Here is an 18,797-nt window from a genome sequence, read left to right as displayed (position 1 = left end):
CCCCAGAACTTATTATAAATGAAAGGGGCATTACCAGCATGTAAGTAATGGCTACTTTTTTCTCTCCTGAAATGTAAAATTTCAGATGGTTGCTCAAGGTCAAAGATGAGCCAAATTTGTTAAAGGGAACCTGTCACCCCCCGCCCCCAGGTGGTTTTAACTAAAAGCGCCACCTTGTGAACCACTAATGCTGCTTTCTGTCAAGGTGGCTCTTTTAGTTGGGGTCCCTGCCGGGGACGTTAATGAAGGAAGTTGAGGCGGCGCCCTGCGCGCGGAGGGCCTGAGTGATGGCTGGGAGGCGTTTGTGTCCAGGGGGAAAAGACAACCCCCCGGACAAACTACAGGTATGAGGGGCAAATTATAAAAACAAATAGTTCAGCGTTGGCAACTTAGAGAGCTACCTTGACAGAATGCAGCTTCAGTGCTGGAAAAGGTGGTTCTTTTAGTTAAAAACACCAGGGGGATGACAGGTTTCCTTTAATAGGGTTATTCAACCTTTAAAAATTGATGGTGGATTCTTAGGTTAGGCCATAAATGCTAGATTGCAGGAGTGCTGATTGTCAGACCAACAACAATCAGCTGCTTGAAGAGGCAGTTTGCAGGATTGTGACTGCCTCTGCGTTTGTTTGTTTGTTTTTTACCGGACATTAAACATAATGCACTTTTGTTCTATTGAACTGAATTAAACAAATCCACAATATATTAAAATTGTCTCAAATAAAAACAGTTACTCTCAAGGTAAGGGGACAGTCAGACCACCGCTGAATGCATGGTAAAAATGACCTGGCAATATGATTCTCTTAGAGAGTAAGCCTGTGTTGCCAATTTGTTAGACACATGGTAAACTGACGGTTTTATTGATACAACTTTGGCGTACATACATGTGACATTTTCATTGTTTTTTTGCATTTGTTTAGAGCGGCGTTGTGACCGAAAAAAATGCAATTCTGGAGTATTTATTTTTTTCTCTTTATGGCATATATCATAATAATTAATTTTAGATTTATGTACACAAAGATTCCAAATATGCTTATTTTTTTAACTTCTTTATTTCTCATGGGGGAATTTTTTTTTAAAATATTTATTTATTTATGTGATTTTTTAATACCATTAGGGGACATGAACCCCTGATCGCTTACACTATAAACTGGAATACCAAAGAATTGCAGAATATACGGTAAATCATTGTCTCTTTTGAAGCTCGGTCTGTGGCTAAGCTTCACAAGAATACCTAGATGACAGCAAAGGGGGCCTTCAGCAGGCCCTTGGCTGCAATGGATGTAGTCGTGGGGACTGATGTCTGCTGATGCACCTGAACACTGGTAGCCACTCCATTCAAATGTAAGAAATTTAGAAAGGCATATAAATGGTTAACAGCAGGGATTGGTGCTCATACAAATGCTAATTATGCAACAAAGCCCATACCTACAGCCTATCAGGAGAGATCAGCTAATATTCCCCCTCCACACATTCTCACTACAGAGTGGACATACCTGTATGTCATTTTGCTTTGACGGATTACAAGGCTGGATAATCCTTTTAAAAGGCACATACCTCTTTGGCAGATGTTACTCCAGGAGACTTTTCTTACTGACTGGCATATAAAAAGCCAAGTTGAATGTATCGGCCACATGGCGTGTAACGGGTGAACACTGGCAGTCCTCTTAAATTGAAAGTATAATTTCTTTTCTTTGTCCAGTACAGGATTTATGAAAGGAGGTCTCAATCAATTAGAGATGCTGCAACATAAACTCAATGCTATAGGAGATGCACATTAACTCCCAAAAGCAAAAGAGGTGGGCACAGTAGCAACAAGCTAATATTTTGTGATGTGGGCACAGTTGCGGCAATCTGTGTATTGTCTGTACATCATGTGATAAAAAGAGACAATGCAACGAGGGTAAACAATAGGAATAAAAAGCTGGAACTCAGAGAACACATTCATTTACAGTGACGGCATTTTGGAATGCGCTAGAGGCAAAGCTCTACTGAAGATTTCTGTCCAAATGTATAAGTGAAACGTAAACTGTTTTGGCGCGTGCCAGAGAGAAAAGATAGCTATGGTTACATTAGATTTATACCTTTGGAACATTTCCCGATGCACATGCCATAGTGCCCAAATGTACAATGAATATAGCCCATTGCGTATGAGGCTGGCATCTAGGCCAGATGATGCGCGTTGTCCTTCGCCCATTTCTATCTTGCCCCTCAGACATGAAGAGGTAGAGGTGATATTGTACAACATTTCACCTGTCCTACCTCCCAACATTAAGCTAAGGCAGCATTGTCTGTCATTTTCATCATAACGTATCAATTTTGCTAGATATGCTTCCAGAGAAATGTCCCCTCTGCCCAGCCCTGCCTGTGATTTATTGTGACCACCTATGTGTATAGCAGTAGCATTTTCTTGTAAATGGTTTTCATTGAATGGTGGTAAATAGTAAGACACTTGTCACATTTCCAAAGAAAGTGTTTTCCAATTATTAAGAGAAAAAAAGTAAATTGTTGCATGTAATGGGAGATGTCCAAACTCAATCAGGCAGGATGATCAAAACTTTATTACCCATCTTACTGGCAGTCGCTCAGGCACCAACAGGGTTAATATGGGATGCCAGCTTTTCTATGGGTATCAGATGGCTGGGTGGAATGCCACCATCTGTGACAGCCAACAGTGGCATTAAGCTAAACAAATAACAACAATCTCTGGTGCTGAAGCTAAATAACAGAGGCGGCAACTGGCACTATCTCTCTTTTCTCTGCAGAAATAGCAAATGTCAAAAAATCTTGTGCTTTATTTGTGCCCACATATTAACTCATTCACAGCAGGAACAATATAATCTCTGCTCTTGGCAGAGGAGCAGAAGAACAGATAAAGCCTTGAATAGTAAAGTTACATCTATGGTTAACGTCTCTGATGTTGGGTGCACTATGCCATCCTTGCAGGTGGCCTTCACATTGTATCCTTCTCACATTTCTGTGTAGCAGGAACAAATGTTAAGTTTGTTAGAAATTACTATGAAATGTGTGAATTTATTATTTCTTGGGATACATATGTAATTTTCCAGGTTAGTCATTTGCGTGAAGCTGCACTTCACAAATAGTTAAATTTACCATCTTTTGCCTAGGGCATTTTAATCAAGTTTATGTATGCTTTTTGATAGCACTGTTCATATCATATAGGGCCTTACTGCTAAAATAAGTTATCTTCTGTTTAGACATGCTAAGTACACGTGAAAATCTTTTCTCCAAACTTACATTTCAGAGACTACTGCAGCAATTTCTATATATGGTCCGTTTACCCATGTTAATGAAGAACTTGGGTACATTGGCCAATACAACTCTCAACGGGGTCATTCAGGACTTTCACATTTATGACCTATCCTTAGGATTGGTAATCAATATCTGATAGAGGGGATATGAAATCCAGGACCCCCATCACTCAGCTGTTCACTGTTGGGCAGAACCGTTCACTTGAAGAGCTACAGAGAACAGCTCCGTCAACTGTATAGTGGTCATCACTGGATGAATAGGAGGCGGATATGCAGTACCCGGCTGAGGCCTCTAAATATTGTAGTTGACAAAGCTGTGTTGTACAGCACCTGGAACAGCTGGTCGGCAGGGTTGCTGCCTGTCGCACCCCAACTGATCAGATATTGATGGCCTATACCAAGGATAGGTAATCAATGTAAAATTCCTGGACAGCAGATTTTTTATTTAGTCCCAATGCCACAGGTGTAGAAAATCAAGCAACTAGTCATTACTAACACATGTGAAAGAATGGCTCATTCTAAAGAGCTTACTAGCTTGTAGTGCAGTCCTGTAATAGGATGTCACTGTTGTAACAAGTCAGTTTGTGAAACTTCTTTCATAATCAACTGTGAGTGGTAGTGTTTAGGAACCACAGCAACTCTGTCTCTCAGTAGAAACCAGTTAAGTTTACAGAGCAGGATGGCCAAGTGCTGAGACACATAGTACGTAAAAGTCACAAATGTTCAGCTGACTCAATAACTACAGAGATCCAAACCCTTTCTCACATCAAGAACAGTGTTCCAGGGGCTTCATGGCAAGGGTTTCCATGACTTAACAATTGCATGAAAGCCTTATGTGGCACCCCTGAGGGTCCAGTCACCACAGAGGTGCTGCACCTCAGCCGGAGTTGTGGTACTCCACTCTCGGGTAAGGAGGGGACACTACCCAGAACCCATTCACTCACATCCAACACCAGAACTCTCAGGCGCAGGGAGGGACTGGGTAGAGGGTGTGGGTGGAGAGAGTAGAGTTGTCATGGAGACAGTAGGGAGGAGTTAGTGTGTGAGTCAGTGAGTTGGAGCTGAGCACTCGAGCAGTGAGGAGCTCATCTCAGCACAAGAGAAAAGAGAGAGAGAAAAAGAGGAAGACAGAGAGAAGCTCCTGAGAGAGAGGAAGATGGGGTCCTAGGGGCACGGATAGTGAGGAATCCACCCGTGGTGTCCGTATCCACGCTAACTGTACTGGAGGGACCAGGTCACAGTGGGGGATTAGGCCTCCAGACTAGTGGAAAACTGCAAGGTTCAGCTAGCCAGCCGGAGCCTGTGGTATCTGTACGTGCCACAGCCACAACCACATACATTCGCTGAAAAGGTAGTCATATAGCTTCAAGGGGACCAAGAGGACGTCGCCCGACAGGATCCGAGGCTGCTGCCTTGGGACACTGTGTGTGAAGGTGCAGGGCAGGAGAGGCGGGAGCCAGTGCAGTGAGATGGCCAGGGAAGGAACATCTGAAGGTGTACCCCAAATTACCTGAGGGCTGATTGGACCACAGATCCAGAGGACACAGCACCCGGCTGGGACTGCTGGAAACTGTACCCTGATGGGTCCTCTGAACTATTACTGCCTCACTTTCCCTGCATCACAAAGTTCACCAACATTGACTTTAACCCTATATCTGCCCTGGGGCCTAGCTCTACCCATGGAGAGCTGTACCAACTCTGCTGTGTCACCAACTGCCCCAGTGGATCCGAATTGCAGTGTTGGCCATATTAATCATTGCCGAACACCACAGGTGGCGTCACAAACAAATCCCCTATAAGCTTTATTTCCATTGACTTTTATAGGATGCCCAGGGCCACCCCTTTAAGAACCGTCGGACCTGGCCCGAGTACCCCACGGCCTTAGCGGGCACTCCATTTACATACAAAGTACAATGCAACTCGGATGCAGAGCTGTAAGGCAAGCTATGACTAAACTCTAGAGCAATGCAATTGTGTTCTGTGGAGCTACAGATCATGTTTGTCTATATAGCAGCCTAAGGGATAAACCTGGATTTGGTGAATACCAGAAGAATATTACTTACATGACTGCATTTTGACAACTGTAAAGTTTGATGCTGGATGGATAATAATAAAATATTGTTTTTCAGAATTTGACCTAGGCCCCTTAGTTCCAGTTGCAAGGAAATCTTAATCATTCAGCATACCAAGACATTTTGGACAATTCCACCATGGTTGGGGAGATGCGTTTGGTGCCTAAGAACTTAAATGGCTCGCACAAAACCCTGACCTCAACCCCATGGAGCACTTTTAGAATTAATTAGAATGGAGCTCCTCTCTGATCCAACATCGATATGTGACCTCAAAAATGATGTCCTGGATGAATGGAAAAAAATTACCACAGATACATATAAACATATAGTGCGTGTCCAATCAACATGTTCATACCGGCTGTATGAATGGATGAACATAACAGGCAATTTTTTGACAGGGAGCCTTCACCAGGAGAAGGCATCAGACCATCATGGAAGGTTCTGCTATGCTCTATTGACCAATACAAAAAAGATAACAACATATGTCATTAGTCAAGATCACCAACTAATAACAGCGCATGTGCCAATGAACCAAAGGCCCAGAGCAACCCATGAAGCATCACTAGAAGTGACATGGTATCACATGAACGGATCTCCTGTCACATATCTAAAGATGTGATTAGTGGTCTGGTCGTACAACCGCAGAAACAGCTTGGATGAGACACGACTTGAGATGCAAGTTTCTGTGCCATATGGCGCATCTGCACAGGTTTAAAAGCTGCCAAAAATCTGATCTGACTTGATCTTATTTTTCTGTTCAATTTGTCGATTTCTTGTTTCTTTGGGCATCCTGTTTAACTGTGGTTTACGGCTTTTTTATATGTATATATTTGTTAATCATTAATAAAGATATACTTTTATATTTCAATGCAAGAAGGGTGTGTCAAGCTCAAGTACAGGGGAAGTTAAAATTAAAAATGCTTATTCAAAAATGATTAAAAAATGAGCCCGCTGATTCTGAGATTTTTTTGTGTGACATATTGTACTTCATGATAGTGGTAAAACTTCTTCAATATTACTTGCGTTTATTTATGAAAAAAATGGAAATATGGCGAAAATTTTTAAAATTTAGCAATTTTAAAACATTGAATTTGTATGCCCTTAAATCAGAGAGATATAGTACAGACCAAAAGTTTGCCTTCTCATATTAAGATTTTCCTGTATTTTCATGACTATGAAAATTGTAAATTCACAGGCATCAAAACTATGAATTAACACATGTGGAATTATATACTTAACAAAAAAGTGTGAAACAACTGAAAATATGTCTTATATTTTAGGTTCTTCAAAGTAGCCACCTTTTGCTTTCATGACTGCTTTGCACACTCTTGGCATTCTCTTGATGAGCTTCAAGAATTTTTTTTTATTTTCACAAGTGTAAAAAGAGAAAATGAACCACAAAAGTTGTTGTGCAATTTCTCCTAAATATGCCGATACCCCTTATGTGGGGGTAAACTAATGTTTGGGCGCACGGCAGAGCTCAGAGCTGGCTGGAATTGAGATCGGACACCATGTTGCGTTTGGAGAGCCCTGATGTGCCTAAACAGTCAAACCCCCCCACAAATGACACCATTTTGGAAACTAGACCCCCAAAGCAACTTATCTAGATGTGTGGTGAGCACTTTGAACCCCCAAATGCTTCTCAGACGTTTATAACGTAGAGCCATAAAAATAAATAATTGTATTTTTTCCACAAAAATGATCTTTTCTCCACTAAATTTTTATGTTCCCAAGGGTAACAGGAGAAATTAGACCCCCAAAGTTGTTGTGCAATTTGTCCTGAGTAAGTCGATACCCCATATGTGGAGTAAACCACTTTTTGGGCGCACGGCAGAGCTTGGAAGGAAAGGAGCACCGTTTGACTTTTTCAGTGCAGAATTGGCTGGAATTGAGATCGGACACTATGTCACGTTTCGAGAGCCCCTGATATGCCTAAACAATGGAAACTCCCCACAAGTGACCCCATTTTGGAAACTAGACCCATTAAGGAACTTATCTAGATGTGTGGTGAGCAATTTGAACCCCCAAGCGCTTCACAGAAGTTTGTAACATGGAGCCACAAAAATAAAAAATCGTATTTTTTCCACAAAAATTATCTTTCGCACCCAAATTTTTATTTTTACAAGGGTAACAGGAGTAATTAGACCAGCAAAGTTGTTGTGCAATTTGTCCTGAGTACGCCGATACCCCATATGTGGGGGTAAACCACGGCTTGGGCGTACAGCAGGGCTCGGAAGGGAAGGCGGGCCATTTGACTTTTTCAATGCAGAATTGGCTGGAATTGAGATTGAATGCCATGTCACGTTTGGAAAGCCCATGATGTGCCTAAACAGTGGAAACCCCCCACAAGTGACACCATTTTGGAAACTAGACCCCTTAAGGAACTTATCTAGATGAGTGGTGAGCACTTTGAACCCCCAAGTGCTTCACAGAAGTTTATAACGCAGAGCCGTGAAAATAAAAAATATTTTTCTTTTCCTCAAATATGATTTTTTAGCCCGCAATTTTTTATTTTCACTAGGGTAACAAGAGAAATTGGACCCCAAAAGTTATTGTGCAATTTATCCTGAGTACGCCGATACCCCATATGTGGGGGGAACCACTGTTTGGGCGCATGGCAGAGCTCGGAAGGGAAGGAGCGCCGTTTTGGAATGCAGACTTTGATAGAATTGTCTGCGGGTGTCATGTTGCGTTTGCAGAGCCCCTGACACTCTTTTAGATCCAATTTTTTTATTTTCACCAGGATAACAAGAGAAAATGCACCAAACAATTAACATACATCTATGTTGGATTTCTCCAACCAGTGAAGCAACAGCTGGATTATTGTATTTAAAGATTTCAAAATGCTGTGACTCTCAGAGCATCACAAGGTAAACACATTAAAACACTTTATAACCGCATGTTAGGTTAATGCCCTAATTTCCTTTTGTTTTTTGTTAGGCCTTTTTAACACTTCCATCTTCTGGCGTCAATCACAGTACGTTATCGAGACTGAGCGATGGATCCGTCAAAAAAAGTGGAAAACGGATGCAACGGATCCAGTTTTTCGAAAGATCCGCTAGACAGATCTGTCGGAAAACAGGATCCGTTGCATCCGTCGCATCTGTTTCATCCATTTTTTTTGGCAGATCCGTTTTTCATACCTCCAAATGGGAGGCTCCCAAATGTGATTGGCTACTGGAAAATAATGGAAACCTATAAATTGAGTATTTTAACACCCTATAGTAACATAGTAACATAGTTAGTAAGGCCGAAAAAAGACATTTGTCCATCCAGTTCAGCCTATATTCCATCTTAATAAATCCCCAGATCTACGTCGTTCTACAGAACCTAATAATTGTATGATACAATATTGTTCTGCTCCAGGAAAACATCCAGGCCTCTCTTGAACCCCTCGACTGAGTTCGCCATCACCACCTCCTCAGGCAAGCAATTCCAGATTCTCACCGCCCTAACAGTAAAGAATCCTCTTCTAGGTTGGTGGAAAAACCTTCTATCCTTCAGACGCAAAGAATGCCCCCTTGTGCCCGTCACCTTCCTTGGTATAAACAGATCCTCAGCGAGATATTTGTATTGTCCCCTTATATACTTATACATGGTTATTAGATCGCCCCTTAGTCGTCTTTTTTCTAGACTAAATAATCCTAATTTCACTAGTCTATCTGGGTATTGTAGTTCTCCCATCCCCTCTATTAATTTTGTTGCCCTCCTTTGTACTCTCTCTAGTTCCATTAAATCCTTCCTGAGCACCGGTGCCCAAAACTGGACACAGTACTCCATGTGCGGTTTGAGAGGTTTTAGAGCAAGCGGCAGAAATGGAGGGAGTTATAGCAAATATTGTGACGATCTATGCGGATTTTGCTTTTGAGGCCAATAGGTTGGCAGTGATTGTTTGGGAAAAGGAGGAAACAAGACAGCCAGTGGCGTAACTACCGCGGTCGCAGCGGTCGCCAGTGCGACCGGGCCCGGCAGGTCAGGGGCCCGGGCCCGGCAGGCAGGCTCGGACTGGCAGTGCCTCCCCCCGCTCCAGGGCCTCCCCCCCCTTCCCCGCCGCCGCCGCCGCCGCTGCCTTGAATACTCACCCTGCTCCAGCGATGGTCTCGGCGTCTGCACTGCAGCTCGTTCCTGCTTGAGCGGTCACGGGACACCGCTCATTAAGATCATGAATATGCGCATATTCATGATCTTAATGAACGGTGTCACATGACCGCTCAAGCAGGAAGAAGGTGCTGCGCCGGCGCCGCCGTCTGGAGTCGGGACAGAGCGCGAGGGATGTCGGCACGGCCGTGCAGTGGGAAGACAGGTGAGTATGAGGGACGAGGGACGAGGGACGGGGGGACGGGGGAATGGGGGGGGGATGAAGGAGGACATAAGCCGGCGCGCCGAGCAGGAGCGGAGAGCTAAGCCTGCATACAGGGGGGAATATGAGCCATGCAGGGGGGAATATGAGCCATGCAGGGGGGGATATGAGCCATGCAGGGGGGAATATGAGCCATGCAGGGGGGAATATGAGCCATGCAGGGGGGAATATGAGCCATGCAGGGGGGAATATGAGCCATGCAGGGGGGAATATGAGCCATGCAGGGGGGAATATGAGCCATGCAGGGGGGAATATGAGCTATGTATATGGGATAGGAGGGAGATGAGCCATGCATACAGGAGGGGGGTCATTATACAGTATTGAGCATCATGTGTGGCCGTTATACAGTATGCAGCATCATGTGTGGCCATTATACAGTATGGAGCATCATGTGTGGTGGCCGTTATACAGTATTGAGCATCATGTGTGGCCATTATTCTATGGGGGTTACATTGAGTTGTATGGGCTGCAGGGGGGGGGCCCCATTTGGAAGTTCGCACCGGGGCCCCTAACTTTGTAGTTACGCCACTGAAGACAGCGCATCCTTCGTCAGCAACGTCGCCGACCCCTTTGGATCCATCCGATCACTGCACAGCGATTGATCCGTGGTGTCTATTGAATGCTGTACATGGAATTGAGGCAAAACTCGGAGAAGTTCTTCAATTATGTATGCATGAGACCTGAAAACTTTGACGTTTTGGTGGAATAGGTTGGAGAACTAAACCGGAGAATACTTTATGGCAGAGTTGAATGGCAGGATAACATGGTTTGAAATGTTTTTTGTTTTTATATAATGTATGTTTGGATTATAAAACTTATTGCTGAAGTCACACTTCTAATTTTATACCTGCTGAAGTCACACTTGTGATTAGACCATGTTTTTTGTTTTACACCAAGTTTTATACCTTTCAGTAAAGTTGTGTGTCTTTTTGTAAAACAACCTTTTTTTACCTTTACAACTAGTGTTCTATGTTTTGTACCTTTTATACCAAATCTTATATAAATACAATTGACAATAAATGCTTTTTGAAACCAAAAATGTTTTTATTTACTATTTTACAGATTGGTAAACTGTTGGGTGGCAATAGTATCGGAGGGGCTGGCAGGGTGCACCTCGTCGATAGTGGGGGAAAGGCGACTGGGTTGGGTTTGATCAGAAGTGGAAAGGGAGGAGAAAACATGAGGTTGAGCAGGGAGATCAGGTTGGGCGGGGGGTTGGGTTGTTGTAGGTGGGAAATTATAAGGTACAGGAAGCTGAGATGGGGAAGGAATATGCATCGTTGAAGGAAACTGGGGAAGGCATTTGGAACTGGGATAGATTTTTGAACTGGAATGGATTTTGGAAACGGCAAGGGTTTGTGTACTGGGAAGGATTTTGGTACTGTGAAGGAGTTTGGTACAGGAAAGGATTGGTAGGAGAGACAGTGGCTCGGGGGGAGGTGTGGGGGCAACTACCGGGGTAGGTGGAGGGGCTTGGAAGGTGGCCTGTGCTAGAGCAGCATGGCAGCCTTGCATTACATGTATCTGATGGTCAGGAATTGAATTTTCCATGCGCGCGAGTACTGACTAAAAAAAAACATTATTAGGCTACGTTCACATTGGCGTTCCGCCAATGTGCGTCGCTGTTGCGCTGGCGACGCAGCGGCGACGCAGCGGCAACGCAGCGGCGACGCGCCCCTATGTTTAACATAGGGGACGCGTGCGTCGTTTTGGTGGCGTTTTTCGCCACGTGCGTCGTTTCCGACGCTAGCGTCGGACGCAAGAAAACGCTACATGTAGCATTTTCTGTGCGTCCGATTTTCGTCGGAAAACGACGCACGGCCACTACTCCTAAACCCTTCATCCAATTTTAATGTGGATACCCTCAAATGAAAGCTGAAAGTTTGAACTTCAACTGCATCTGAATTGTTTTGTTTAAAATTCATTGTGGTAAAGTCTATAACCAAAATTAGATAAATGTTGTCTCTGTCCAAATATATATGGACCTAACTGTATATAGATGTTTAGGCAGCTGAATTAGAACATAAAAAGTTGCTCCACAGCTAGTAGGATTTAAAAATCTCCCCCCCTAAAATAATCCCCATAGGACCCACAACCAAAAAAAATGCTAAGTAATTTAATAGGTTTATAAAGCACCCCGCTCAAATTTTATATCTGAGCAATGTGCAAGCAGGCAAAAAAATCACCATTCTGTAACCCAAAAAAATATGCCAAAGGCACACAAGTCTGAGCTTGATATCCTCCTTCCATAATATGCGCAATGCGCAAGCTGGCAAACCCTTACCCCTCATAAAAAACAAACCTGAACCTTGTAAACAATACCCTCCTTCAAAGTTTAAATGCCTAAACCCCAGCTGAAAATCTATTGACCACATATGCTATTTTAAAAAATCCATTAAAAAAATCTATTTCTGCTATCCAAATTTTCATACACCTTTTATTTAAATAAAATTCTCAACCAACTCTGTATTGCATGTTGTGTGTTCCAGTTTTACATAAACCACACTGTAAAGTTTACCTTTGTGAAATGATACTACATACAGTTTTAGGACAAATTTTTATTATTTGCTTTTTTTTTGTTTTATTTTTTTTTCAACATCACAAGTAGGAGCTACAATGCTCTTTATTTTAAATACAAGCACAGTAAATGAAAATTTTGTAACAAAAGAAAAAGGAACACAATCTACGCACACACATGCCACACACACACAAACACACCACAGAACTTTGTTTAAAATACAAGTTTTAAAAAAAAGCATGACACACAGACACACAGCACACACACTGCGATTACACACATATGCCACACACACACACACCGGATTTTACACACACATGCCACACATGCCACCCTCACACACGCCGTACACACGAAACGCCACATTAATTTGGAAATACATGACAGTAATAAAAAAACTAAACAACCATGGCTGGACACACACACAAACAAAAACACTGGCAGGACTCATTCCGGTTGGCAGGCCTCTGGCTGGCAGGCCTCTGGCTGGCTGATAGTCCTCGGGCTGGCTGGCTGGTAGTCCTCTGGCTGGCAGGACTCTGGCTGGCTGCTAGTCCTCTGGCTGGTAGGCTAGTAGTCCTCTGGCTCGCTGGCAGGACTCTGGATGGCTGGTAGTCCTCTGGCTGGCAGGATGTTGGCTGGCTGGCAGGCCTCTGGCTGGCTGGTATTCAGCTGGCTGGCAGTCCTCTTGGTGGCTTCTATCCTTCTTGCTGGCACATTGAGGAATGAAGCCACATGGCAGGTTTATATAGATTTGGGGCTGTTTGGACAATTGGTTACTAAATCCAGATTTTGAGCATGCTCAGTGTAAAAAAACGGAATCCAGCACTGGATTTTGTCATTTGACGGACAGCGACGGATCCTGCATCCATAGGTTTCCATTCTAGCCAACGACGTATGCCGTCGTACATTTTTCCGATGCAGACAAAAAACGTTTTTGTACATTTTTTCCAGATGACGGATCCACAAATTCCGACGGATCCTGTGCACGACGGATGAAACGTGTGGCCATGCGTCGAAATCCATTGCTAATGCAAGTCTATGAGAAAAAGACCGGCAGCTTTTGTTTTGGCCAAAAGATTTTTCAAGCCACCACCATAACACGGTAGACACTTTTGGCCAGGCCCTACTCTATTGTAACCTATTAAATATTTGTTAAAATATGCAATACAATTTAGGTATATTTTTATTTATTTTTCAATTTCTAAAATGACCAATAATATCACATACAAGGAGCAAATACAACACCATGACCAGACCACATATTAACACCAGTGACTGAATAATATCACATACAAAGAACAAATACCACTGCACTATGACCAGACCACATATTACCACCACATAGTGACTGAATACTACTATACTGATCAGTAATAAAAAAACACAATACTATCACCATAAGTGCCAGTATTCACAGGAGATCTGTACTTAGTATGCAGTGTGTGTGTAGAGGTAATACAGTGATCACCAGTGACATTATACACAGGACCTCTGTATATAGTATACGGTGTATAGTGTCAGTGTATAGGTAACACACTGACTCACCAATGACGCCTCTAGGTGAAGTCCTTCATCTTTCATCCAGCGCATACCGCCATCACTTCATCCAGCCAGGACTCGTCTCCGCAGGAAATAACACAGTTATCTCGAGCTCCGCTTGCAGAACCCATTACTTAATTTTTCCCAACTTCTACATTACCCAACATGAAGAAAAAAAGGCAACATAGTGTCACTCTGCACAGTAACAGGACCGCCCCCCCATTTACAACAGTATACTCAAAAAATAAAATAAATACATAACTGCAGTAATAATATCCCTTAATTAGCCCCTATGGTAATAATAATATTCCCCATCCTGACCCCGTGTATCTCATTCCTGGCTCCAGCCATATGTTCTCGCATCCTGCCCTCATGAGTATCCATCCTGCCCCATATGATCTCCCCATCCTGCCCCATCAGTCTCCATCATATCCATCCTGCCTCATGATCCTGCATGATCTGTCTCCAATCCTGCCCCATGTCTTTCATTCTGCTCTGTGTCTCCAATCATGCCCCGTATCTACATTACGCCCATGTCTCCAGTCCTGCCCCCAGTGTCCAGCATCTCTGCCCCCAATGTGTCCAGCATCTCTGCCCCAAATGTGTCCAGCATCTCTGCCCCCAATTCTGTCCAGCATCTCTGCCCCAAATGAGTCCAGCATCTCTGCCCCCAATGTGTCCAGCATCTCTGCCCCCAATGTCCAGCATCTCTGCTCCCAGTGTCCAGCATCTCTGCCCCCAATGTGTCCAGCATCTCTGTCCCCAGTTTCCAGCATTCTGGCCCAGGTCCCCCGTATTGCAGCTCTCAATAAAAAAAGCCAAAAAAATCAAGTTCTTCTCACTTGACCACGCTTCTTCGGCGATGCTCCCTCCTCGCAGCTGAAGCGCGCACTCGCCGGCGACTGACAATGACATTAGACGCCGGCGACGTGCCTGCTTTGGCTGACGTCAGCTGCCAGCCTCCGATTGGCTGGTGGCTGTTAACTATTGACGTGCGGGCGCGGGCCCGCACGTCAATAGCGTTAAACTGCCACAGCGCCGGTAGGGGCCCGGTCAGCAGATGGAACGGGGCCCGATGTGGGCCCCTTCTGCCCACCGGGCCAATACGCCAGTCAGGGCAGTAATGCCGTGATGGCGGCGGTCAATCTAAGCGGTAGCCCAGCGATGTCAACTTCGGGACTCCAAAGACTTGCATGACATTTTTATGTTATGTGAACCCTGCAGCCAATCAGTGCCCGCTATTGGGCTGCTTCACTCTCATTTCTGCTAGTCCAACATTTGTCCAATGGAAGTTAGAGTGCAGCAGTCCGTTAGCGGTCTCTGGTTGGCTTCAGGGCCCATGTGGCTTAACAAAGTCACATGAGCTCCAGGAGACCCAGTGCTGATGCAGGATGTGAGTGTATGTTATTTTTATTGTAAAATGGGGACTATTTCATTTAAAAAGGGGAGATTCAGGTAGTGGATAATCCCATAGATACCTCGTTTCTAGCTGGTTTAAACTATAGAACCTATTGTTCCTACATTATTAATTGATCTGTAGCCATTATGTTAAGGATGTGAATTTTTTGGGGGGGAAATTTTGTATTTGTTGTATTTTAATTAGTAGGTATAGTAAAAAAATATTCAGGTGTAGTTGCCATTCATGTATTTATCCTTCAAATTAAACCATTTGGTTTTAGGGCATATTGATGAAAGATTGTCACCCGAAACGCGTTGACTAAACCATATTTTTCCATATTTGATGACGATGTAATTACTATTTGGATTTTTTTGTAGTGCTTCTGTTGTCTCTGGATTTTATGGAATTTTGAAGTAAAGAAGAATTTTATATTAAGGTCTTTAGTGCTGGATCACATCTTTGTTTTCTAAATCCATAAGTTGCCCACTCCTGATTTAGACTACTGCTCAGATTATTTCTTTTACTTTTAGTGTACAGTTCCTCATTTTCCGTACCAAGAATATATTCTGGTTATATCCTGTGTAAGCTATACTTTACCATCTTGACTATTAACCTTATTTCCTGGTGACATTTTAAAATGACAGTTTTGCGATTTTTGTGACAGATCATCAGTATTTTACATGTGTGTTGCTAGGTAATGGGAATACATAGTTGATTATGCAGCCTTCTTGTTTTTCAGTTTTCAGTTTTGCAATACAATGGCCTCGGACATAGATTTTTATATTACATAGGTGCATTTTGTCCTTACTAATAATCATATGCGCTTCGCCATGCAGCACTATCCATATGTACGTGAAAGGTTATAAGTTATAATGTTAAAAGTTACTTTTGTCTATGTCATAATTCTTATGTTTGAAATGCCGCAGATTTTTCAGTTTTCGTAGCAAATAAAGAAAAGCAGTAAAGTAAGAGGAGTAATGTACTTATTTGTGCTTATGCAATCTCATATATCTTTAATGTGGTGACAGAACAATTTGAAACAAAGTTAATTAAAAGGTTGCATAATTTTCAACCTGACTCTCTAAACCAGGGGTCAGGAACCTTTTTGGCTAAGAGAGCCGTAAACGCCACATATTTTGAAATATAATTCCGCGAGAGCCGTACAATATGTTTAAAGGGCCATTGACAGATCAATCGCTCCAATGTTCACTTAGTACAGCAAGGAATGCTCCTCCCTGCTGTATAAAGCCACAACTGGACTGAACCAATGGTAATTAGCAGTAAAAAATTAAATAAATAACTTACATTGTGAGCTTGCGATGCATGACATCAGTCCAGCAGTCTGGCTTCTTCTTTTTCCTGCGCATGACTGGAAGCTGGCATTCTTCCCACCTGATGTTGAGAGAATGCCAGCTTTGAGGCATTCGCAGAAGAAAGAAGCTGGAATGTTGGACATGTCACACAACGCATTGTCAGTTATGTCAATTGTCTATTTTATTATTGTATCCATCCTGCCCCATGTCTCCAATCATGCCCCGTGTCTACATTCTGCCCATGCCTCCAGTCCTGCCCCCAGTGTGTCCAGCATATTACCCCCAGTGTGTCCAGCATATTACCCCCAGTGTGTCCAGCAATCTGCCCCAGTATGTCCAGCATATTACCCCCAGACAGTGTGTCCAGCAATCTGCCCCAGTGTGTCCAGCATATTACCACCAGTGTGTCCAGCAATCTGGCCCAGTGTCTCCAGCATTGCCCCAGTGTATCCAGCATTGCCCCAGTGTGTCCAGCAATCATCTGCCCCAGTGTCTCCAGCAATCTGCCCCAGTGTCTCCAGCAATCTGCCCCAGTGTCTCCAGCAATCTGCCCCAGTGTCTCCAGCAATCTGCCCCAGTGTCTCCAGCAATCTGCCCCCAGTGTCTCCAGCAATCTGCCCCCAGTGTCTCCAGCAATCTGCCCCCAGTGTGTCCTCCAATCTGCCCCACTGTCTCCAGCATTGCCCCCAGTGTGTCCTCCAATCTGCCTCACTGTCTCCAGCATTGCCCCCAGTGTGTCCTCCAATCTGCCCCAGTGTCTCCAGCATTGCCCTTAGTGTGTCCTCCAATCTGCCCCAGTGTCTCCAGCATTGCCCCCCCCAGTGTGTCCTCCAATCTGCCTCACTGTCTCCAGCATTCTGCCCCACTGTCTCCAGCAATCTGCCCCACTGTCTCCAGCAATCTGCCCCACTGTCTCCAGCAATCTGCCCCACTGTCTCCAGCAATCTGCCCCACTGTCTCCAGCAATCTGCCCCACTGTGTCCTCCAGCATTGCCCCCCCAGTGTGTCCTCCAATCTGCCTCACTGTCTCCATCATTGCTCCCAGTGTGTCCTCCAATCTGCCCCAGTGTCTCCAGCATTGCCCCCCAGTGTGTCCTCCAGCATTGCCCCCCACTCCCCCAGTGTGTCCGATAACTGATCCAAAAAAAAAAACAAAAAAAAAAACAAGCAGTCTCCTCACCTGTCCGCGCTCCAGGCGGCGAGCTCCCTGCAGCAGCGCACACTCGCCGGCGACTGACAATGACGTCAGACGCCGGCGACGTGTGCGCTGCGGCCGACATCAGCCGCCAGCCTCCAATTGGCTGGCGGCTGTTGTTGTTAACTATTGATGTGCGGGCGCGCGCCCGCACATCAATAGGAAACCGCCGCAGCGCTGCAAGGGGCCCGGTGAGCAGATGAGAAGGGGCCCGATGCGGCCCCCTCTCTCTGCCCACCGGGTCCGGGGGGCACATAAACGCCGGCGGCGGCGGCCGGCACGGGCCGGCATTCACAAATGATTATCAGAGGGTTAATCTGCGGTAGCCCAGGGCCCCCCAGACCACTGGGCCCTGGGCTACCGCCCATATTGACCCTCTGATAATCCGCCCCTGGAAGTAAGTGACGGAAGTGTGCGGGAGCAGGAGGCGGACATAGTGCGGTGACCAGGGGCGTCTGACTTGCCGGCCCCGGGCCCCCTGTCTGCGAGCCAGATACGGCCATCAAAAGAGCCATATCTGGCTCGCGAGCCATAGGTTCCCGACCCCTGCTCTAAACCATATTTTTCCAAATTAAAAGGTTTCTCTGGTTTTGAAAGTAAACATGGCATATCACCCGTTGGAATCAGTGTAGTGCAAGGATGTGCCAGTTCTTTTGGACCTTCCACTAAGGCCACATTCACACGGTCAGTATTTGGTCAGTATTTTACATTAGTATTTATAAGCCAAAATCAGGAGTGGAACAATAAAGAGGAAAAGTGTAATAGAAGCTATTTATGGTTAAAGCTTACAAATACTGCTGTAAAAACTCAACAATGCAGGCTGGTGGGTCCATGAAAAAAATCGGACAGAACTCAGATGCCATCCGTGTGCTGTTTTCTGTTGTTTGTTGGATATGAGCAACTTTAGAGACCTCCATCAGGTTATTTTTTCATCTGGTAAAAAGCTGATGAAACTCTGACCAAACTCTGGAGGTAAACAATGACAGACTGACCAAACTGATTAAACCGATTAAAAACATGGAGGAGACTTTGACCACTTTTTTGCATATGAGTAAAATCACTGCTGTCTGGATGAGCCCCTGGGTTTCCACTACATGTCAGTTTGGTGGGATAGACCATACCTCCCAAC

This window comes from Ranitomeya imitator, chromosome 5 (genome assembly GCF_032444005.1).
Source record: "Ranitomeya imitator isolate aRanImi1 chromosome 5, aRanImi1.pri, whole genome shotgun sequence".
Lineage (NCBI taxonomy): Eukaryota > Metazoa > Chordata > Amphibia > Anura > Dendrobatidae > Ranitomeya > Ranitomeya imitator.
Note: the sequence above shows the minus strand (reverse complement) of the source record.